The following is a 25154-nucleotide window of genomic DNA, read 5'->3' as shown; positions in this document are numbered from 1 at the left end:
CTATAGGAAAGTGGGTAAGACTATTATTCCCATATTGTTTCCTTAATGTTTAAAGGGGGGTAAACTGTGTATTAATAATCATTCGTGTTCAGCTGCACTAGAAAAATACACAAGTAGTATGAAATGCTCTTGAGAAAGCTCATTTTTAAATGATTAGAAATGTCATTGAATGCATTTAATGCTTTGATGAATTGTGTCTTATGTATCACAGAGGTAAGGAAGGTAGTTTACAAGCTTGGTAAATTTGTGGAATATCTTAATATGAAAGACTGAAAGTATTGTCATTAAATTTAGCATTTATTATAGTCTTGTTTTAAAATGTAAAGCAATTTTGAAACTTGCAATACTTTAGGTTAAAAAAACCCTTTTTTTGTTTATTTCAAAGCTTATCCATATATATTGTGTGTAGCAGTTTCTGACTTAGATTCACATTAACTGATCTTCCTCTATTTCTGACACCAAGAAAGCAAGTGAGAGATGTGAAAACTCATCTGATAGCAGAACTACATGATTACATGATCAAGTATTACCATAACCAGTTTGACATTTGTGTAGTAGGTTAAAATGACAATGATACTTACATTATTTTTTAATCCTACTTCAAAAAATTTGTTTTCTCCTAGTTTCTACAAGTACAGATTTACTAATTATGGGTGCTGTCTAGGAATTTTCTAAAGGATTAGGATCACGGTAGTTTTGGTGAAAGTAGGTCTAACCCTATTCCATGGAAAAACTCAAAAACCAGTGTATGACTTAGTAGTTCTATGTGATAGAGCTGGATAGCTGAGACTTAGAAATTGAGACTTTATTACATCTGATGTTTAGTTCCAGAAGTGATCCTGTGGGTACTTTTTTTTATTTTAAGGCTATGCTATTAAAATAAGCTTATTGAAGATTTACTTACATGTGTTTTAAAATATGTATTACAAAGATGAGGGAGTTACAGACTCACGTGGGCCTCTGATGAAAATTTACTTTGTAAATATGACTGTATTCAGTTCCTAGGCTTGTAAAGTTAGATTTCTACAAGATCAATTTTGACAACTTAATTAAATGTTCTTACAGTTCTAGTACTCTGTTTAAATTATATGTCCTCACTGTTTACAGAGAAGTACATCTTGAGTGTTGTCGTGCTTTTAGGACATTGCTTGCATATGTTTGATTTCAGAAAGAAAAGTAGACCTTTATTTACAAAAGAGATTGATTATTAACGTTATGGCCTTTTATCAGAGTGAATATACCTGCCGTTTGCCTTGAAGAGTATTTCTGTTCTTGTAAACCAGTGTCTGCATTTTGATTACTCACTTACTCATTCAATCAGCCAGCAAATGCTTATTGGGCATTTGCTGTGTGTACGATCCTGTAACCTAGGGATTCAAAGCTGAAGAAATAGCCCAGTAATTCTGTAGTGTCCAGGGCAGCTGGTGTGGACATTGGCTATATGAAACCTAAACTGGAGCTATTTCCTCTGCTCAGAATTGAAGGTGAGAATCATTGAGTAAATATTTCAATAATTTTTTTTAAGATTTATTTAATTTTATTTAAAAGAGAAAAGGAGAGACACAAGAGAGTTCTTCCATCCACTAGTTCATCCACCCAAATGAGTGCAACAGCCAGAGCTGAGTTGGTCGAAAGCCAAGAGTCAGGGGCTTCTTCTGGGTCATCCCCGTGGGTGCAGGGACTGTCCTCTGCTTTCTCCTAGTCTGTAAGCAGAGACTTGGTTTGGAAGTGAAGCACCAGAGACATGAACTGATACCTATATAGGATGCTGGTACTGCAGGCATAGGATAAGAGAGCTATGCCATTGCACCAGCCCTGGATTTCATTAATTCTGTTCTTTTTTGTTTTTTGTAACCAAGATAAATATAATCAGCAAACATGTAATTCTTATCCATCACTTAAACGGTAATATTGTACTGCACTCTAGTGTGGTAGAAAGGCAACTCTGGAGTTGCTGCTGCGTTGGATTTCCAGGTCTCCTTAGTCCTTAAAGTCTGTTACTTCAGATTTACTTCCTTAATTTTTCTGAGGATTGATGTATTATGTGCCAGTAATATTGGAGCAACATTATGGGGTTATAAGGAGAATTATTTGATTTAATCAGTATTAAGTACTTAGCACAGTTGCTTTTATATCGTGAGCTTTCAGTAATACTGAGAGCAACAATAATGATATGACTGCCACAGCTATCTTTCTCAGTACTTAGACTCTGGTTTATAAGTTGACATTGCTGGGCTCTAAGGAAACAATATTTGTTTAGGAATTTTACTGATCTTTGTTTAACTGGTCTTAAATCTAGAGCATCTGTTTAACTTGTGAAAGTTTCTTTTTGGCTTTGTTTTCATCAAAACTCCAGCAAGGCTCCCCTGGGTCCTTTCTTTATATATACAAGAGTCTTAAGGTAACACCAATGAGGAAGACTTGGAGGAAAGTATCTTTTGCCTGGTAAACAAAAGTACATATGAGTGTACATGCATACAGATTTATTAATGAGGGTCATTTCATTTGAGTGTTTAGTAAATAAAGAGCTTTAAAGTTCACTTTTGCTGAATCATTTGAGTCTTTGGCATTTGTGGAAGAATAGTTAAATGGAAACTTTGAATATTTAATTGTGTCCATCTAGGTCATGCAGGGTACTACAAAGTAGAAAGGAAACCTGAATAGATTGTTTCTGATGATGGTGGTGATTAAAACCTAACAGGAAGCATTGCAATTGTTTGTGTCTTCGGGCACCACAGAAAGTGAAACAGCGATCTGCTGTTGTCATCTGCCTTTCAGAGGGGCCCACCTCCTCTTGTAGAAGCTGTCTCCTTTGTTCTTTTTCTTTCTTCTAATGCACCTACACTGGTACCCAGAGTAACAAATTTTTGTTTTTTCTAAGAGTCGAACTTTGAAACATATCATTTTAACCTAACATAATGGCAGATAATTTTCATTGCCTGGAAGGTTAGCCCTTTGCTCCCCTACAGATCTTGTCTGCATGAGAGTTAGGAATTCAGCTATAGTTGGCTCTGTTGTATACAGAAACTTGATTAGAACTTAACATACAGCCACTTTTTAGAAGGATTAGTGAATTGACATCATGAATCCAGGGCTGGTAACAATTGATAACACAGCTTATTGTGCTTAAAGAGAATTGTTTTATGTAACATCACATGGTCACTGCAGTTGTTCTGTGTATGCCAGTTGGCACATGGGACTATCCTCATTGATAAATAAATGCTTTCTGCATTTACCACCTGAAAAACTAAAAACAGAGACAGTTGAATTCCAAAAAACTAACAATTCTCCATTGAATTTTTTTTCTTCCAAAACCTTTATTTCTATGTAGGGAATACTCCAGTGCTTAGTAGAAATGTGAAGGCAATAAGGGTATTTTCAAAAACACCTGATTCTTAGAATGCTTAGGGGGTGGGGAGGGGGAGTTGATAGATTTTTTTTTCCTAAAATTTTCATTATATGTATGTTATATGAAGGGCCCTTCACAAATTTTACAGAAACTGCACATTATATTTTATTCTCTCTTTCCACAAACTTTTTGAAATATCCTCATATTTTTTTTAACCTCTTGTACTATTTCTACTGTACTTTATCTGAGAAAGATGAAAAAAACATTAAATACGAGATTGAAATCAAGAGTAGTTGACAACAAGAAAAAAAAGGGGGAATAACTGGGGATGTTTACTGCATGAAGAATGAGACCTTTGCTAAAATGTATCTTACACACCATGAAGGGGCTACAAGTGGCTCCTAAGTATTTTTTTTAACACAAGTGAAAGTAGGATTAGTCAGTTTGGGAGTTTACTATCCTCGTGAATTTACAAGACCACTTACTCTGTAGAACTGCTATTTTTTTTTTTTAAAGATTTATTTATTTTCATTACAAAGCCAGTTATACAGAGAGGAGGAGAGACAGAGAGGAAGATCTTCCGTCCGATGATTCACTCCCCAAGTGAGCCGCAACGGCCGGTGCGCGCCGATCTGAAGCCGGGAACCAGGAACTCTTCCGGGTCTCCCACACGGGTGCAGGAACCCAAGGTACTGGGCCGTCCTCGACTGCTTTCCCAGGCCACAAGCAGGGAGCTGGATGGGAAATGAAGCTGCCGGGATTAGAACCAGCGCCCATATGGGATCCTGGGGCGTTGAAGGCAAGGACTTCAGCCACTAGGCCATGCTGCCGGGCCCAGAACTGATACTCTTTGTCCAATGTTCAGAAAGAGTTTTTTCTTGGATCTTTAAAAATATTTTTATTTTATTATTTGAAAGGCAGAATTAGAGTGAGACACATACAGACAGACAAAGAGAATGATAGAGGGGAGAGAGAAAGTGAGAAAGAGAGAGAGAGAGAAAGAGAGAGAGGAACAGAATGACAAAGAAGGGAAAGAGAGTTATCCATCTGCTGATTCCCTTCCCATATGGCAGCCACAGCCAGCACTGGGCCAGGTTGAAGCAGGAGCTTCTTCCACGTCTCACATATAGTTACAGGGACCCAGAGACTTGATCCATCTTCCATTGCATTCTCAGACACATTATCAGATGAGGGATGTACTCTTAGACACATTATCAGGATGGGAAGTACAGCAACTGGGATTCCAACTGTCATGCGCTTGGGTGCCAGCACTGTAGGTGATGGCTTAACCCGTTTTGCCATAATGCCAGCCCCTCTCCTGGATTTTTTATGAATAACTCTCACAACCCTCTCATAAAGATCCTTGCAGTGTCTGTGTGGTGAGTGACGTGGTACTCTTGGGCAGGAGCTAGGAAATCAAACCTGATCGCCCATGTGGATATCAGAAATTCAATTACATGATTGTAACCACAGTCTTCCAAAGTCTGCATCAGCAGGAAGCTGAAGTCAGGAGTGGAGCTGGGTATGGAACCAAGGGTCCTAATGTAGGACATGGGTATTTTATTGTGTCCCAGCCACCAAACCAACCTAGTCTAGAAGTGACTGTATTTCAATCAGGCAACTCCCTTATATATCATTTATTTCAACAAAGTCCTTGGTAATTAGGTTGTTATTAACTTGACATTAGATTATTTATTTTAAGTTCTTATAGTGATCTTCTAGAACTAAAACAAACAAAAGAAAAAAATAGCAATTATTGGAACACTTGGCAGATCCTGAATCACTTAAGAAAGATGCAGTAAAAGTCACCATATTCCACTTAGTAACTGGGGAGATGAACACATTCAAAAGAAATTTAAAAAGGCATTGTAGGAGGATTTTTTTTGGTTCAGGCCCTAGTTGACAGCATGGAATTCTCTGATGTGTGTTTCTGAGCAGCATGCTTTTCAGGGTTTTGTCTTAAATTACATCTCCCAGCCACCATCCCTTGCTAGTTTAACAGTGTTATTTGGGGACACATTTTGCTGGCATCTGGACCCTACCATTTTATTAGCCACGTGTCCTTTGGCATCCTTCTTAACCTCTGTAAATGACTTTTCCTCATTTGTAAAGTGTGGATGATTCTTCCCATGCCAAGTTATTCCAAGGATTAAATGAGATAATGCATGTAAAGCTGTGTGTATTAGGTGCCTGGCACACAGTTTCGCTGAAAAGTTTGTTACTACTCTACAGAAATAGGCATGTACAGGCAACTTTATTCTTTTTAAGTTTGTTGATGCAGAGTACTCCACTTTACTGCTCTGCCCCTTCAGAGTCATGTTTTTAAGAAATATTTGTTTGGAATCATCCTTTTCTCCCTGTCTTTGTAGTACTTTTGCTTACTTATCATCAGAAAATAAATCACAGAGGAAAGAAATTACTTCATTGTTGTATGGGAGCCAGCTAGCTACAGGAAATCAGGAGAACTGGTGAGGGAAACAAAGAAAAGTTGAACTTTTGGACAGAGATGTAATTGCGTATTTTTTTTTCTCACAACAGACTTAGTATGAAATCTTTGCCTGTGGATGATGACAACTGAGGGTGTGTTTGCAAAATCAAGTAAAATCAATAAGTAAATAAGAGCAGCAAAAAAGGAGTACCTCTGGCATATTGAAGTGAGTCCCTCCAGTTCTGTTGCTGTGTAGTGTGCCTAATCTTTCCCCACTGGCTGACGGCTGGAGGACTGCTCCAAGATGCAGTTCCCTGCAGCTGTTTGTCAGGCTTTTTGCTTTTCTAAATTGCAAGTGAAGGCTGAAGAGCCAAGTGGGGGGTTGGGAAGTGGTGGGTGATGTCGCTGGGCCTCAGAATGTGGAGCCACATCTCTGCAGTGGAAAGATCAGATTTTCCTCTCACGACCTTACAGTGGTGCAAGCTGGGAGGCTGTGCCCAGAATGCACCTGGAATCCATTAAAGTTGACGCACGGGAACAAATGCTGTGCTCTCTGAAAGCCCAGCCCCCATTCCCTTGGTCATTTCCCATTCATGCTTTTCCTTTCTCTTACCCCTTCCCCCTCACTCTCTCTGCCGCTCTCTTTTTTTCCTTCATTCCTTTAATTCTGTGGCCACAAGAACAGCATCTCCTTTTACCCGGCTTAAGATCCTTGAATTGTAGAAGAGTAAAATGACTTATGACTGCAATCTTTTTATAATAATCAGCATCTTTAAAATTTACTGGAACACGTGTGCTAGAAATTTGGCCATTTGGAATTCCCTTCTTGGAAGCCGTTTAATAAGCAGTTTGTCGCCAGCATCATGGGGCAAGGATGAAGGTCAGGTGACCTGTGGCAGGAGGAAGCATGTGAAGAGGAGCTGAGGGAGGAGCAAAGTCAGTGGGGGTGTGCACATCACTGAGCATCCGTTTAGAGTGCAGCTGGACTCCACTCGCCTAAATGCTGATGCGTCTACTAGCTGAAACTGCAAACTGTTCTGTACCTATTTCAAATGTAAATGAGGATGAAGTAGTTATAATAATGTTAACAGCCTTCAGATACTAGCTTTAAGGTATTTTGTGAGGCTTCAATATACAGTTTAGAAGAAGAAATTTTCTTTGTGCAGTCTGTTTAGTTGACTTGCATTTTTAAAAATGTTTAAGGGATTTATTTTTATTTATTTGATTCTGCATAGATGCTTCAGGAAAAAATGTCTGCAGGAGGTGAAAAGGATTGGCTAATAACTACCATTTCATTCAGAGCTTGCAGGGTTTCAAGTCTTTACCCAGAATTTTGTGATTCTGTTGTTTCAAAGCTTCTCAATGAGCTTACTTTGAATAGCTGCCACAAAGATAGTAATATCTTAGGTTGAATGAATGAATCATTTTTAATCAAATCTAAACTTATGGAGAGCAGAATTCCTGGATCTGTCTGTATGCAACTGGATTTGATTTGGTGCCCTGTGTACCACCAGTGCTCACAATTACTTGTCATTGCCTTTACTCTGAGGATCTGCCCTTCTGTCTGCCTGCTGCAGCCATAGACGCACTGTGTCTTTGGGCTTCATGGAGGCCAGGAGCGGAAGAGTCAGTATTTGACCTCTTGGTGAATGCCCCACCAGAGTCTTCCTTTACCTGCCCTTTGGGGTAATCTTTCTGCACCTGGTGTTTCCTCCACCAGATCCCTGGAGTTTTGGCATCTATCATCTTCTTGTATGTGATGTCTACATGTGCTACCTGTGAGACAACCACCCTAGAGCCCCCTGCTTCAGTCTTTGAAACAAGTGGTAGTAGTGTCAAGGGGAAGTGGGAAGTGATGCTTTACCGAAATTCAGGGCAAGAACTATGGATCCAGACTGTGTATTAATCCACTTATCTATTTAAAAGCTCTGTTATCTACATGGTACAGTTTCCTCATGTGTCAAATGAGAGAAATATGGTATCTCTCTCATAGTATTGCTTAGCAGATTCAGATGGTTAATGAGGCAGTGTTGGCATGAGATGTTTCATGCTTTGCTTATATTTTGCCTACTTATACGTTGGTATCAACAAAGGCAGTTTTCATTTATTAATAAATATGTGCACATATTCATTTCACTGAAGTAGTTTATGTACTTATTTTGTTCTAGGCATTAAGGATACATAAATTTAAGGACAAGTTATGCCTCTGTCTTACCAGTAGTTCATGGTCTATAAATGATCCAAACTCATAGATAATAGTAAAGCAGAAGGTGTGTGCTGTGACTGGAGAGCACAGCAGGTGTTGGGAAGACACCAGGTGTTTCACTCAACATTGGAAGATCCAGGAAGGCTTTCCTGCTGGGGCCTGAAAGGCAAAAAAGAATCAGCTGGGGCTGATGCTGTGCTGCTGGCTGAGCTGCTGCTTGTGATGCTGGCATTCCATATAAGCACTGGTTTGAGTCCTGGCCGCTCAGCTTCTCATCCAGCTCCCTACTAGAGCTCCTGGGAAAGCAGCAGTAGATGACCCAAGGGCCAGGGCCCCAGCTATCCATGTGGTAAACTCAAAGTTTCCGGTGCTTGGCTTTAGCTTGCACCAACAGCAGCAGATATATCCATTTAGGGCATGAACCAGAGGGTGGAAGATTCTGTCTATAATTCTGCTGTTTCAGTATGTAGATTAAAATATTAAAAGAAAAAGGAAAAAGCCAACTAATGGGGAGGGAGCTGTGTTTGACTGTTGCAAGGAGAAGTAACTGGTGTACAAAGACGTGAATACACAAGTGCTTTTGGGGAACTGTAAGTTTATCGTGGGGAGGAAACCAGCAGCTTTGAGGCTTGAGTAGAGACTTGAATATTGCCAACCTAGTCCACCACAGGAAGGAGTTAACACATTTCCTTCCAAGGACTATGAGGCTGTTGAAGTGTTTAGCTGGCAAGGACATGATCTGATTTGTGTGTGCCTGTGTGTATGTGTTGTCAAGTAAAAGAACAGAAAGAAAACAAATGTGTAACTTATTAAAGTATTTTAAAGCAAATCCCCTGGTGATGACAACACAGGTCAAGAACTGGAAAACTTTGCCATCCACCCTCCAAGTCTCTCCATGGGCCCTTCCCAACCACAGCTCCCTCCCTCTGCACAAAGACTACTCTGACTTCTAGAATCTTCATGTCCTCAGTTTCTTTTTGGTTCATCTGAGTGTCCATGCTTGGCAATATAGTTTAGTCTTGTTCAGTTTTTAAAAGTTGACATATTTATTGTCTATCTTCAATTTTGTTCACATAATTTGTTCTCCTCACAATTTATCTATGGAGGAACCTGGATTTGTGACCTCCAGAACAGTGTAGATGTTTGTAATTCTATACTCAGGGTTGTGGTTGAGTGCATAACTCAGCCATTGGTTTTTTTCCTGCAAACTGACAGCTGGGTACTGAGGCCTGATCTTATTTAGTTTTTCAAGTAGTGAATTGATTTTTTTTTTTTTGGAGGGGAGTGAAGAAACAGAAAAGAAAAGGAAGGGAGAGATAGCTCCCATCCACTGGTTCGCTTCCCAAATACCTGCATATGGAATACTTGCATACCTGGGCCAGCCAAGGCCAGCAGCCAGAGTTCAATCCACATCTGTCACGTAGGTGACAGGAACCGCAATCACATGCATCATCATCTGGCTTTAAGGGTGTGCCTTAGTAGGAAGTTGGGATTGAAAGTGGAGCGGGACTCAAGCCTTGGCACTCTGGTAAGGGATGCATGCGTTTTACCTGCAGTGTGGTTTTGATCACTCCCAAAGTATAGGAGGTGGCTTTTCTCTTATTAGGAGACAAACTGACTGCTGGTTTCTCAGGTGGCAGATTTGTGTCTTAAGAAGAATCTAGTCAAATCTGGAAGATTAGAGAGTTCAAACTAGAAAGACAAGTTGGGCCTTTTGGGTTTCCTAAATGAAAGTCTGGACTAGAAAAGTAGTAGTAGGTGCTAGGGATAAACCACGGGCTTGTTATCTGAGAACCAAAGGGGACAAAGGACTGAGTTGATGGGATGTCCAGGGAACAGTGAGTACTCTTGGTGAGATTAGAGCACTTGGAGTTATACTATATTGCTGGAGGGTGGATTTAAGATAAGATTGTTTTTGCACAATTTTTAAAAATCCATGCACAATTTTTTTCCATGAGCATTTATTGAAATATTTATTCTGTTGTGATGAGAGACAGAGAGATAGAGAGAACAAAAGAAACAAAGGTACAGAGATCTTACATGTGCTGGTTTACTCTGCAAATGCCTGAGAAGCTGAAGCTGGACTAGGCCAAAACAGGGAGCCTGAAAATCAATTCAGATGTGTTCCTTAGGTGGCGGAGACGTAAGTACTTGCTTCCGCTCAGTGTGTGCATTAACAGGAAGCTGTATCAGGACTGAATCAGAACCCAAACCATAGGATTCTCATTTGGGATGTGAGCATCTCAAGTGGTGACTTAATATGTGTGAAAATCTATCTTTCCATGAACTTTTTGAAGCCAGCTTGTCTTCATCGGTTTTGTTGATGATAGAAAATGTAGAATGGGCTAGTGTTGTCACTCAGTGGGTTTAACTGCTACTTGTGATGCTGGCGTTAGGTTTAGAGTGCTGATTTGAGCCCTCGCTGCTCCTGTTCCAATCCAGTTTCCTGCTAATGAAGCTGGGAAAGCAGTGGGTGATGGTTCAAATGCTTGAGTGCCTGCTGTCACGTAGAAGACCTGGATGACTCCTGGCTTTGCCCTGTCTGTTATGATCATTTGGGGAGTGAATTGATGGGTCTAATATCTTGTTGGCTGTCACTGTCACTCTTCCTCTCACATAAATAAATAAATCCTTAAAAAGAAAAACATACAAAGAAAATTCGAAGAGGGTCATATTGAGTTAGAGTAGTCCTACCACAACGAGCGCATGGGTAACAGCTGGGAGCATGAGAAGTCCAGGTGCTGATAGAGCTTTGCGACATGTGCATGTCCTGGGATCACTGTCTGGAGCAGCAGCCAAAGCGAAACATGGTGCAGGCAGCACCCCAGGAGCAGAGCAGCAGCCTCAGTGAATCGTGCCACTGCTCTCTGCTGCCGAGAAGGAAAAAGAGATTCGGGAAGACGGAGAGTGGCTTGGGCTGGCAACATTTCAGTAGTGAGCAGGTTTTCATTGTTGTTGGTGATTTACTTACAGTGATGTCACTGTTACAAGGAAACCTAGAGAAAGGAAGAGGTTAGAATAAATAGATCTACACATATGGATAAAATCTTATATAACTGCAGCATCTTCTTATCCTGAACTCTTGGCCGTGATTTTTAAAAACCCGTATAAAGTTGATTACTTTACCTTCATTGGAGAGCCTGTTGACATGGGAAAGATCTTGAAGAGTAAGTGAGTCCAGCATGACTCTCCTCATTGGTTTTGTGTTACCGAGTGTTACTTGGACAGAGAAGAGAGAGCGTGGTGTTTGCATTCAGCATTTGCGGTCAACTTTTATTTTCTGTGTTTTTTTTTTAATTCTTTTTTAAAAAAAGATTTATTTTACTTTTTATTGGAAAGTTAGATATACAGAGACGAGGAGAGACAGAGAGGAAGATCTTCCATCTGTTGATTCATTTCCCTAGTGGCCGCAACAGCTGGAGCTGAGCCGATCTGGAGCCAGGAGCCTCTTTTGGGTCTCCCTCTTGGGTGCAGGGTCCCTAGGCTCAGAGCCATCCTCTGGCTTTCCCAGGCCACAGGCAGGGAGCAGGATGGGAAGCAGGGATGTGGGGATATGAACCGGCGCCCATATGGGATCCTGGCACTATAAGGTGAGGACTTTAGCTGCTAGGCTACCATGCTGGACCCCAAAATTCCTGTTTGTGAAAATTTTATTTGAAAGGCAGAAAGACAGAAACACAGAAATTTTTTATCTTCTGCTTTTCTCCACAGACACCCGCAACAGCTAGAGCTAAGCCAGTCTGGAGGCAGGATCTCAGTATGCCATTTAGATCTACAGCTTGTATAACAGGGTACTTAGGTACTTAAATTTAAGTACTTAAATCACCTGCTACCTTCTATATGCAGTAGCAGGAAGCTGAGTTGTAAGCGGAGTTTGGATTTGGACCAGGTACTCTGATAAAGAGTGCAAGCATCCCAAGTGGTGATCTGTAACTGCTGTGCCACATGCCCACTTCCCTTCTGTGTTTACTGTGACAGATAACACAGGATCTATAACCTGTGAAGTTATTGAGTGCCGAGAGCATGTTAAAGACTGTTCACAAGTGTGACTCATAATCTAAATTTAATTTACACAGTAAGATAATACATCCTACAACATTTTTTAGGATTCACAAAGAAAAGCTCCCAAGTAACTTTTGCTCAGTCTGTTGCCAAATTGCTTTTTAAAACATACTCTTTGAAATTGTCTCCTCAGGGTATGCAGTAAAACAAATATTATTGGTACAGGGTGCCGTCACTGGCACCGTTTGGTTGTCTCCTTTGAATATCAGTGACTTCAAAGGCAAAGTTGTCCTGTGGGGTGAGGGATATTTTTCTTTTCTGGATTGTCTGTCTGGGCTCATTGAGGGTCTTCACATCTGCTTCCATCCGACAGCACCTTTTACTCTCTGCTTTTAGCATTCTGAATTTCTTTGCTTTCCTGGGCTGCTTGCTGATGATCTCACAGTGGCTTTCTTAAAAACGGTTCCAGACCCTGTGCGGGAAGAAAGTGCCTGGGACCCAGGAACTTCCACATCAGCATGCCCAGGCCCCAGGCTGCCAGTCCTGCCTGTAGGATGCATCTGATAGGCAGCTTGTTTGCTGTCACCATCACCCCGTAAGAGGGTACATTCAAGCCTTTGCTGACTGTGATCTGTACCCAGAGATGTTGTTTTCACCATAATCTGATGTACACAGAACTTTTACTTGACATAATTGGATAGTCTCTTGGTATGCAAAGAAAGTTGGTTTTAAGGCATATCTCTTCTTGGATACCAAATTCTGTGGTTTCTCAAAACCCTTATAAAAAATAGCCTAGGGGCCTGCCTGCACAGTGGCGTAAGAGGCTAAGCCTCTGCCTGCGGTGCCAGCATCCTATATGGGTGCTGGTTCATGTTCTGGCTACTCTGCTTCTAGTCTCGCTCTCTCCTTATGGTCTGGGGGAAGCAGTGGAGGATCATCCAAAGCCTTGGGGCTCTGAAATTGCATGGGAGACCCAGAGGAAGCTCCTGGCTCCTGGCTTCATATCAGCTCATCTCTGGTGATTGTGGCCATTTGGAGAGTAAATCAGTGGATGGCAGACCTATCTCTTTCTCTGTCTCTTCTTCTCTCTGAAACTCTGCCTTTCATATAGAAATAAAAATAAATCTTAAAAACTTAAACAAAATGGCCTCATATTTGCATAGAGCCTACACAAATTCTTTCATACTGGATTAATCCTTTCTAGACTACATAGTGATATGATGCAGATGCTATGAAGATAGTTTTTATAATGTGTTTTTAGGAAATAATGACAAGAAAAATGTCTATGTTCAGTATAAATACGAGTTTTTTCCTAATATTTTCCATCCATACTTGATTGAATCTGTTGATTTAGAACCCATGGATACAGATGTAGAAACATTTAAATTCAAATGTAATGAAAAGCCAATATAGTTAAGGCATGCATTACACTCAACTGTATTCCATTCTGTCCCACCTTATTCTGTTGTAAGTATGCTGGCCACAACCCATTGTACACATTTCATAATCTAGTTATAGTTTGAAAACCTTGTTTAATATTCTGATAAATACACAATTCTTCCTTGGAGGATCTCTTAATATCACTCTCTTGTAACAGACATTTCTGGTGAAGTGGCCTCTTTATTGTATAATTGTAGTATGGAGAATACTTGTTCCCAAAATATATTGGGAAGCGTTTTTTTCATTAAGAAGTAGGGCAAGTCTGTGATTAATGATTATAATTCAGGTTTCCAAGGCTGAGTGGAATAAAGTCTGCAGCATATTATTTCTTATTGGTGCCCAGAATAAAATCAACCACAGCTCATTCCCTGTTTTATGTAGACCTCTACATTGTATGGGTATGCTAGTATATACCACTCCTGCAAAACCTTTACATAGCATAAAAGTATAAAAAGTATGGAAAGTGGGGGTGTTGAGTAATTATTAACATTACTGAAGAGATTCTCTAAGAAAATGGTAAATATCATCCCTTGTAGACTTGCACTTTCAGGCCTGCCTCCCTTAAGTTTTGATATTTTCTTACCAGAAAGGCAGCAAGACTGCGCTGTGACCACAGTTTTTCATTGTGGCAGTGTCTCTCACATTTTAAAGCTGTCTACATTGGACAATTCTTGGCCCATTTTTTTGCATGCTGGGTTGTGAGAATGTGAGGGAATTATTCTTTAAACAGGAAAGTAACAATATTCAAGAGCTGAAGAAAGCTGGACAAGAGGATAGAAGATGACAATGTAGTTAAATCCAGTTCTTCAGGGTCTCTGTGTGTGATGCATTGGCCATTGTAACAGACTCTCGGATCAGATGACTTAAACATAGAGATGTATTTGCTCACAGTTCTGGGGGCTGGATGCCTGAAATCATGGTGTCCTCAGGATTGGTTTCTGCTGGGTACTCCAAGGGACAGAGTATCTGTTGCTTGCTCTCCCAGCTTCTGGTGAGGCAGGAACACTTGGACACTCATTGGCTCACAGCTGTATGTGTTTTTTGTGTAGATAGATGTGTTGTAATTTTAGTTATAACATAGATTTTAAAAATAAATATGTTGTAATTTTGTTAAGATCAGTATTACATTTTTACACAAATTAACAAGGCAAAGGCTGTTTACAGTTGAACCATCGTAGGAGGTTCCTTGAGGAGTTTCATGGGAAATGGAATCAAGAGATACTAGTTCTGGTGAAACTTTTAAAAAAATCCTCTCATAGATCTTTAAAAAGTTCATGGGAAAGCATATACTGACCGAACTATGCACAGATTTAGAAGTGTTTTGATACCCAAATGAACATTTTTTTTCATTCCATTTCTATGAGCATTTTCAAGTGCTGTTTGACTTTTTATGTTCAACTTTCTGTTTTCTCTAAAATTAATGGAGTTTTTATTTATTTGCTTTAGTCTTCTATGTGCGTATCACTGAACGTCAGTTAAACTATCACTCAGTGATATAAATCTTCTTGAGGTCCATTCAAAAAGGACTCCTTGGGAGGTGACTGCTGCAGCCGTTGGACTCGTTGTGCTCTGGGTGGCTCGTGTGCTCCCACTGCTGCCCTTCCTTTGCTCCTTTCTCTCTTGTGTTGGATTCCCTGAGCCCTGTTGTCTCCGCTAAGTTTGGCGGCAGAATTCACTGGTTTCCAGAGAGAGGGTTTATGAGAGATAAATTTTGGGAACTTGCATGACTATGCATGTTTATTCTGCCCTCTTATTTAAATGGTAGCTTGGTTGGGAACGGAATTCCAGTCTGGAAATTGTTTCTCTGAGGTTTGATGGCGTTGTTTCATGGTGTTCTCGCTTCTGGTGTTGCTATTGGAATGTCTGATCCCTCTCTGACTACTGCTGCTCTCAGTGAAAGAAAAAAACATTTTTTTCCACATTGAGGCATGTTTTCTATATCATCAGTGTAATGAAATTACAGGATGAAGTGTCTTGGTTTGAGATGGGGCTGTTTTTATTCCAGTATTATGCATAATGGATTCCTTAATTATAGCGGCTGAATGCTTCTTAATTCTTTTTTTTTTTTAATTTCATTTTATGACACAGTTTCATAGGCTCTGGGAATCCCCCAGCCCCTCCCAAAGCCCTCCCCCCATGATGGATTCCTCCACATTGTTGCAGTAGGACAGTTCATATCCAATCATGATTCCTTCATTACAAGCATGTACCTACCATTCACAGAGTCCAGCATCTTTATTGCCCAGATAAATTCAACAGTTTCTTGGGGAGACCATCACTGGTCTGAAAATAGAGCTGGCAGAATATTATCCCCTTCAATGAAAAGCCGCAACATAACAACAATTTACAACATTATGGAATTAATTAACATGGTATTGAGTGACCAGTATGTTAGAAAATGTAAGTTTTTAACCACATCCTGTGACTACTTCATTGACATTTCAATTTTGGTTTATACACAACTAGCTGCTGTATACCTTAAAATGGTTATAGGGTACTATTCAGCTGTCTTGTGTCTATTTTCATTTTTGTATTTAGCAGTTTATAGTATTGAAGCATAATTTCACTGAATTTGGCCAAATTTAGGATAGTCCAAACCGGCTTATAACTCTAGCAAGGCATATGTTAACAATTGAGGTGCAGAACAGTTTTAGGAGGGGTGTGCAGAGAAATCTTCAATACCCTAGTGAGGAGTAACTAATCTTTGTGTCCTACCTAGTAAGGTATATGTGAGTCCAAGCTGATCATTTCCTGTCTGGTTCTAAGCTTCCCTTATTGGTCTCTGTCTATCTGATCTATTTTTTTGCGGAGGTGGGGGCTCCGGCACGACCCTGATGGTCGTTGCAAGAGAGGGTGGGGATCCAATTTTGGAACTAAGTAAGGACCAGAGAAAGCTCCCCTGGTGAGTCCCGAAGGAAGTTTACTGTTCTGTTTCTGAGGACCGAAATTTTCTTAGCATATTGATTTCTTTTACTTTGTTTTTGGTTCTTTTCTTGTTTAAACTCTTGGCTTAATAGTCTGTTTTGTTTTGAAAGATTCGTTTATTTACTTAAAAGAGAGAATTGCAGGAACACACAGAGAGAGGCTTTTCATCTACTGGTTTACTCCCCAAATGAGTGCAAAGGCTGGAGTTTTGCTGGTCTGAAACCAGGAGCCAGGAGCCTCTCCTGGGTTTCACATGTAACTGTAGGAACCCATGGACTTGGGCCATCTTTCCCTGCTGTTCCAGGCACATTGGCAGGGAGCTGGATGGGCAGTTAGGCTGCTGGAACTCTAACTGGTATTATCCTCTGTGCCACAATACTGGTCCCATAGGGCCAGGATTCTTGTCTTCCTTCTATTATCTGTTTCATTGCTTCATTCTTTTGTTTTTCCGGAGATTTCTTTAACTTTCTCTCAACCCTTCAGTTGAGCCTACCTTCCTGATATTTTGCCTTTCCCTTCATTTGAAGGGTCTTTTTTTTTTGTTTTGAAGTTTTCTTCTGCTTGCATGATATCATTTCTCTCAAGCTGCATTAATCGTCTTGTCTTACTTGGGATTTTCTGAAGTCTCTGACAGTCTTTGACCTTCATTCATAAGAATGAAGTTTTATGTTACTTTCCTGTTGTCACAGTAACTGATTACCACAAATTTACTATGTAACACAACACAGATGTATATGATAGTTCTGTAACAGTTAAGCTGATCTTCCTGAACTGAAATCGAGGTATTAGCAGGGTTATATTCATGTCCGGAGGCTTTAGAACAAAATTCCATTAAAAATATTAATTTATTTTAAAGGGAGAGAATGAGTGAGAGAGAATGAGAGAAAATTTTTTTTTACACAGTGGTTCACTCCCAAAATGGTTGCAGTCGTTAGGGCTGTTCTAGGTTGAATCCAGGAGCCCCATCTGGATTTCTCATTTGGGTTGCATGCTGGGCCCTTATCTGCTTTCTTCGCAGGTACTTTGTTGGGGAACTGTATCGGAAGCAGAGCACCCAAGGCTTGAATAAGCACTGCAGGGCAGGATGCCCACATCACAGGCAGCCTGCTTCATGTTTTTCTGGCCTTTTTCTAGCTTTTGTCAATCACATTTCTTCTCCCTCTGCCTCTGTTCTTACATCTTCATGGCCAGCAGTGATGCATCTCTTGGATGATTCCTCTGTAATCACAGTTCTTTGATTTTAAGGACCCATGTGATTTAATTGGGCCCACCTGAATAATCTACAGTGATTACCCATTCTAAGATCATTAATCACATCTGCAAAATGGCCAGGGGAGGTAGCAGGATGGAGTCATTGCTAGAACTTCTAGTGTCAGAATGTTCACATTTTTACTCTTGATCAGACTTCTTACCCGTCCTGTGTCATGTGATGTTCAAAATGAGGGGCGTGTTTTTGATGTTGTATGTTGTAAAATTTGCATTGTTTTTAAAAAGATTAATATTTGCATTTAATTAAGAGATTAACCAGTGTCAGAGTTAACAAATACAGTTTTTTTTTCTATGCAGGTCTAATTAGCCCCCATCATCCTGCGTATTCATGTGTATTTAATATTTTTTTTCCACTCAAACTAATAGTTTCTAGGTTTTGTTTTTCACATGATTTTTAGGTGATTGCTTAATCATTGACTGAAGTGTTGACACCAAAGACATACTTCACACATTTAAAGCATGTCAAACATAAAATATTAAATCACTTCATTAGGTAGGCAAAAGTCATTTGATTGTGCTGTGTGAACAGTGTGCCTGTTTTTACCTGGAGTCCTTTGAGCTCTTCCATTCTACTAAAACAGAAGGTCTTGTTATAAGTTTGAATAATTTTACTTGCTTTGTTTCACCCTTTTGCTTTTTCAAGTTGGTTGCTAGTCCCAGATTTAAAAGGATTAAAACTAAGAGACCAAATATTAGAAAGCAGAAAGGGTTAGAATTATAAATGCTGTTGGAACCCATTTAAATTCATTATCCTTGGGTAGCAAACTTAGATATTTGGGCACTAGGACTTCATGTCAGTGACTTAAACATTGGAATAATGATGTAGCAATGCCTTTTCCTATGTATCAGATTTTATGTTCTACATTTTATTCACATTTACTTGATTTATTTGACACTGAAATAATTTTATCCATAAAGTATGTAGAATACCTCCCATTTAAGTAAAGTCGATTGTTTCCATTTTCTGCTTCTTAATATTCTGTGTAAGTGGGAGCATAGCTGTCTTAAACTTTTGTTTTAGAAGTTAATATTTTGGATATTCGATTCATTGCTTTAAAGTGAAATTGTTAGCATTCTGTTCTATTAAATTCAGTGATTGAATGAGCTTGGGTAGTCTGTGCAATGTCATGACCTTTTACAATTGAGAATAGCAATGTTTTCCCCTGAAATTGTCTTATTAGACAGTCAATCCAAATTCTGTCATATTATTATCTTCCCATCAGTTGTTCCCAAATAGGGAAAACAGTTTTGTTCTCAACATGGATACTGAAAAAGCAAAGCTCATTGATCATTTCTGTGCACTCTAGCCCTGGCAAATGCTGAAGGGAACAAAGCCGGGTGCTGGTAGGGATATATTTTAGTTATTAATAACAATCTCAATAAAGAGTGCTGCATACATGGGTTGAAACTTCAGCCTGTACAGAGGTGAAGTGAACATTTTAAAAAATGAATGAAGGAACATGGAGTGGGGCAAGCAGGGCTTAGTTGAGATAGGAAAGTGAAAATTTATACAATTTAGGTAACATACATGTGGTTAGGCAGCCTCTGCCTGCTAGCTTGTAATTAGCAGGGAAAGGAGTCCGTCTTCCCACAGACTGAGACAAGAGACTCTGTCCTCAAGTGTTGTATAGAATAAGCAGCACCGTTTTGTTTTTTGTTTTGCTGGGAGCCTTGAGGTTTTAGGCTAGCACTTTCTGAGTCAACTTAAGGATGTGGTCTTGAGTTGCTGCAAGCTTTGCTAGTGGCGGGAAGTTCATGCCTTTTTCTTTTTTTTTTTTTCTTAAGATTTATTTATTTTTATTGGAAAGGCAGATTTGCAGATAGGAGAGACAGAGAGGAAGATCTTCCCTCCAATGATTCACTCCCCAAGCAGCCACAACGGCCAGAGCTGTGCCAATCCGAAGCCAGGAGCCCAGATCCTCTTCCGGGTCTCCCACGTGGGTGCAGGGTCCCAAAGCCTTGGGCCGTCCTCGACTGCTTTCCCAGGCCACAAGCAGGGATCTGGATGGGAAGTGGGGCTGCCGGGATTAGAACCCGTGTCCATATGGGATCCCGGGGCATTCAAAGATAAGGACTTTAACCACGAGGCCACCACGCCGGGCCCAGTTCATGTCTTTTAAAAGTTAACATTGAGGCTTGTTTGGGGAGCACAGTGGAGCCTGGCTGGGTGGCTGAAAAGAGAATCTCTGATAACAGCTGAAGGGGCAGGTGGGTCTGAGTACGCAGGTCCGATCCACCACCCCCTGCACCGACTAGAGCAGGCTCGTGGGAGGTCTGTGAGGACTCTCTTTTGGGGATTTGGTGTGGTTGGTGTGTCATGTGCCATTGGTGAAGCCTAAGCCACTGTGTGAACACAGCCATGGTACCTCTTATTACACTCCCTTCACTCACATCCCCTTTTTTCTGTCTTCTTGTCATGAAAATGACTGGATTTAGCGGTTTGTGCTTTATTCCAGCATAGATGCTTTCCTGTTTATCTCTTGGTAGGTCCCCTATGCCCTGACTTTGTTCTGATTGGGTTGTTTTGCAAATTTGGTGACTTTCTTTGAAACCACAGTGCTTCCACTCACCAGGAAGCAATAAAAAGAATTCTAGATTCAAATAGTCCTGCATTCTGTTCTTGGCTTCACCATTTAACTTACCATGTGATTCTGAGCAAGCCACTTTGCAATCTGTGTGCTATTTCCCCAATTTGTAAAATGAGACTCTGATACTGATGTGAGAAGCAAAGATATGAAATGAAGTATGTGAAGAGTTTGGCACATAGTTCGTGCTGAATTTACATGCACAGTAGAACTTCTCCCTTTCCTCTTGACAATAGTTGTTTGACAACACCAGTGCCAGCTGTTAGCCACCCATAAAACTCAGAATATCTCATATTCTAAGCACACCAGGCCAGAGTTTGGTTACCGATGACCTTGAAATTTCGACCGCACACACTAAGCTTTGCAGAGCAAATGTCTCCTTATTCCAGGCCTACTTTGTTCTTGGAAAATTGCCCCCTCAAGGCCCAATGTCCCTCTTAGGCAAGCCCACACACATTAGAAATCTATGTCTTTTTGGCTAAGTTTTGTAGGAATTACTTATAAATGTAGCATGTTATTGACATTATGGTTAATTTTGACATTTAAAACAGAGAGGGGAAAAGGTGAATCATGACTACATTATTAGTAATGCTTTTAAGAGTGTTAATACATGACTCCCAACTTATGGGAAGTTAGTTCCAAACACACAAGGGCATTTGATTGAAAGTTGAATGAGTTTCTGTTGGGTTACTGTCTTCAAGAAACTTTCAGAATGAATGGGCTAATTTATGTTTAAAATTAAAAAATAGAATTGACCCTGTTTTGGCCTATTTTGGTGGTGCGACCGAGCACACACTGTGCCGTATGTACAGTGGACACAGGTGCAGTGGAGTTGGCCATGAAATCGGTACAACCCCATCCTGTTGAGTTTCTAAAGAGTTTACCTTTGTTCTAAATTTAGATGTTTAGTTGCATTTAAGCTGAATTCATTTTCCCTTAAATGTGTCATTCCATTATTATCCACTGCCTAAAATCATTTTAAATAGATATCTTGTGCTTTCTGAATTTGGTACGGAAATGTCTTTTAGATTCATAAAACTATTGTGTGATTCTAAAAATGAGGAAAAGATGATGAATTATTTTAACTGAGTTCTGCTGTGTTAATTAAATGTTTTCACTAAGAGAGGTTCCTTATTTTATTTATCTGGAAGACAGACAGGCCAAGTAAGGCATGTAGATGCCCAGACACACACACACACACACACACACACACACACACACGCCTCTTATCAGTTGATTCAATCCCCAGATACTCACCATGGCTGAAGATGGGTGCTGGGACCTAGGTTCCCACTGCGTTCTGGGTTTCCCACTGGGGTGAGAGAATCCCAATTACTTGAGCCATCATTACTGTCAACCTGAGTCTGATTCATGTGGAAGCTGGGGTCAGAAGCTGGGTCCCTACACCAGGTGTTCTGGTATTTGAGTTGGGTTTTGTAGCTGCTAGGCTAACTCCCCCTCCTCCATCTCACCCATCTCTGCCATCAGCCACAGGCCCTCGTTTTAACATACTCTTAAACATAAGTATATTTGCCTGTATGGTAGATTATACCATGACCTTTATGACATTGCTACACATGAAAAAGTCTGGAATAAAATACTGACTTCTGTTGCTTTGTTTTTTAAGATTTGCTTATTTGGCTCTTAGGTTCGTTGGGTTCAGAGAATCAAGCCCTGAGGCGCTCTCCCAGTGCTTTCCTGGGTGCACTAGCAGGGAGCTGGGTCAAAAGCAAAGCAGCCAGGACTAACTAGTGCTCATATTGGATGCCATTGTTACAGGCTGCAACTTAACCTACTGAGTCACAGCATGGCCCCTGGAATAAAATTGATGAAGTATGGAAAGTGCTAGAAACTACTGATAACTCATCATCCCTTTATAATACTATAAATGATTACCCACTATTTTCTGGTATTTACAATGTATGTATTGACAGTTTATTTAAATGTTTTTCAGTAACCTCTTAGAACTATATTTTAAATATCTAACTTTTTTATTCCAAGTATTTATTTTGATAGTGTTTGTGAAATGAAATAGACAGTTTCTATGGGTCAAGTTGTATTCAAAATTCATGTTGAAGCCTTGAATTCCAGGTGGAGGTAATCGGAGATGAGGCATTGGGAGGGAATTAGGATTAGGTGAGGTCATGGAGGTGTAGGCTTCATGGTGGGATTCCTGTCCTGATAAGGACACCAGATTCGTCATGTCCCTCCTTTCTCTTCTCTCTGCCCATTCACATGGTTCTTCTCAACCCCCTCTCTTCCCCTCCCTGAGGCATCCAAGAGAGGCCTAGCAAGCACACACATAAATGGTTCTATAAGCCAGCCAGAGCGCTCTTACCAGAACCTAGCTTTGCTACAGCCCTCAGACATCCGGCTCCCAGAACTGTGAGAGGATATTTCATGTTGCATTAGCTGGCTGGTCTATAATACTTTGTCCTAGCAACCTGAGCTGACAACTGTCTAAAAATTTAAACAGTACTATTCAGTGAACCTTGATACCAAACCTTCTTTTCACACGTGGTTATTTTCTGTCAACTTGTCTCTATTAAAACCATATGAGACATTTTGGGCCTGTTGTGATAGCCTAGTGGCTAAATTCCTCACCTTGTACGCACCAGGATCCCATATGGGTGCCGGTTCTAATCCCGGAAGCCCTACTTTCCATCCAGATCCCTGCCTGTGGCCTGAAAAAGCCAGAAGAATGGCCCAGAACCTTGGGACCCTATACCCACGTAGAAGACCGGGAAGAAACTCCTGGCTCCTGGCTTTGGATTGGCTCAGCTCCAGTCATTGTGGCCGCTTGGGGAGTGAATCATTGGATGGAAGATCTTCCTCTCTGTCTCTCCTCTTCTCTGTATGTCTGACTTTGCAATTAAAAAATAATAATAAATCTTTAAAAAATTTAAAAAGCTTGAAACATTTTAAACATGGAATTGTTTAATCATTTTTACTTAGATATAAAATAATTAAAAACAAATAGCATAATTATTAGACCTGTTTTTAGTGGCTATTTAATCATGTAAGCTGTGAACTTTTAAAGTAGTACCATGCAGATGAAGTTACAGGTAAATTTATGGGAATTATACCAATCCTGATAAGTCCTTTAACTACCCACCAGCATGCAGCCCTCCAATCCAGAAATCAGTAGCTTGTTTATGTGTTCAGTCCTTCTATTTTACATACATTTTACTATTAGAAGCATTTTAATTAGCAATTTTCAAACATTTTGGACTCAGAACCTTTTTATACTCTTAAAAATTAATGAGAACATTAAGGAGCTATGTTTTGCCTGTATCTTTCCAAAATTATCATTAAAATTAAAATTAAAATTAAAACTGAAGTTATCTTATATTAAGGTAATATATTTTTAGGAAAACATTTAAAAAACAAAAAGTACCTAGAAGGGAGATGTTTTATGGTTTTACTAATCTCCAGTATCTGCCTCAGCATTCAGTGAGTTGCCATGTGTCATTTTGGTTGAATATCTCAAGAAATTACAGCTTTACACAGATACATGATTGACGAAGGAGTATATTAATAATGTTTAATATAATTATAGATAGTTTCCTTTGATTCTGTACTAAAAATTTACTGATGACTCCGTAAAAGTTAGTTGCAGGATGGAATCTGAAGCCGTGCTAATGAGCTCTTCAAGTTCCTTCACATAAAATCATTTGTGTATTTTGCACTTAGAGTAGCACTGTTATCACTCCATGATTTTGTAATAGCATGCCTCGGTAGCTTTGCATATTTCTTCATGGATTTATTGCATTCTTCTCAGTGTTAGCATATTTAGTTGTACAATATTAACGTATTTAATTTTAAAAATATTAAAATCATGCTTATTGATGTTCTCATTTCATCAGAAATCTTTTTTTTTCCTCTAAAGATTTATTTGTTTTTATTGGAAAGTCAGATTTACAGAGAGAAGAATAGACAGAGAGAAAGATCTTCTGTTTGCTGGTTTATTCCCCAAGTGGCTGCAACAACCAGAGCTGAGCTGATCTGAAGCCAAGAGACAGGAGACTCTTCTGGGTCTCCCATGTGGGTCCCAAGGCTTTGGGCAGTCCTTGACTGCTTTCCCAGGCCACAAGCAGGAAGCTGGATGGGAAGTGAAGCAGCCAGGTCATCAATCAGTGCCCATATGGGATCCCTGAACCCACATGGTGCAAGGGAAGGATTTAGCCACTAAGCTATGGTGCCAGGACCATCAGAAGCCCTTAAGTAGTGGACACAGCTTTCCCAGAATTCCTTCTCTCACTTCAAAGCTGCAAGTTTGTTATTGGCAAGAAAATCTTCCAGCTTTTTTTGAATTGGCAGGCTTCCTTGTTTATTTTGAGAAAAACCTCTTCAATACTCAAATCCAAATAACTGTAATTAGTAGTCAGTTGATCATTGTCATGTAAAAATTATGTTTACACCTACACAAAAGCACCTAGAACTGCTCTTAACTCAATAACTGATTGTTTTTCTTTGAAACACTCACCTATTTTTACTTCTTAAGTACCTCCCCTTTAACCAAATAAAATTTTTAAAAAGATATGTATCGAAACAGTTGGTGGTTGATGTTTGATAAGCCTAATCTTTTTTTTTTACAACTTTGTCAAAGAAATACTTAACTGAAACTTTTTTTTTTAAATCTGGATGGCAATGCATAAGTCATCCAGAAACCCCATAGCGGTTTAGTGCCCTAGCCTGGATTCTGCTAAAGCACCAGCATTTTTACCTACCAGTGTTTTTGCGCCGTTAGTGCAAATATTAGCGTGTAATGTACTTAAGTAAGTATTAAATAATTTTTTTTACCCATGGATTCCCCCAAAAGAGTCTAAGACACCTCCAAGGGACCATGAACTTTACTTTGAGAACAGCTGCCATGAAGGTAGAAAGAGGGGATACTGTAAAAAATTCAACTCCTCTTCACTGACTGCTCTTTCTTTGGTAACCTGGTGA

The 25154-nt window shown here is 39.9% G+C and overlaps 1 protein-coding gene across 6 annotated transcripts in view; it reads left to right on the top strand.

Moving 5' to 3' along the window:
- Nucleotides 1-25154, top strand: part of DSE (dermatan sulfate epimerase) — a 74963-nt gene that overhangs the window by 30467 nt on the left and 19342 nt on the right. The window lies entirely within an intron of this gene.

The sequence above is a fragment of the Ochotona princeps genome, chromosome 1 (genome assembly GCF_030435755.1).
Source record: "Ochotona princeps isolate mOchPri1 chromosome 1, mOchPri1.hap1, whole genome shotgun sequence".
Taxonomy (NCBI): Eukaryota; Metazoa; Chordata; class Mammalia; order Lagomorpha; family Ochotonidae; genus Ochotona; species Ochotona princeps.
Note: the sequence above shows the minus strand (reverse complement) of the source record. Positions and strands in the feature narration are given on the sequence as shown.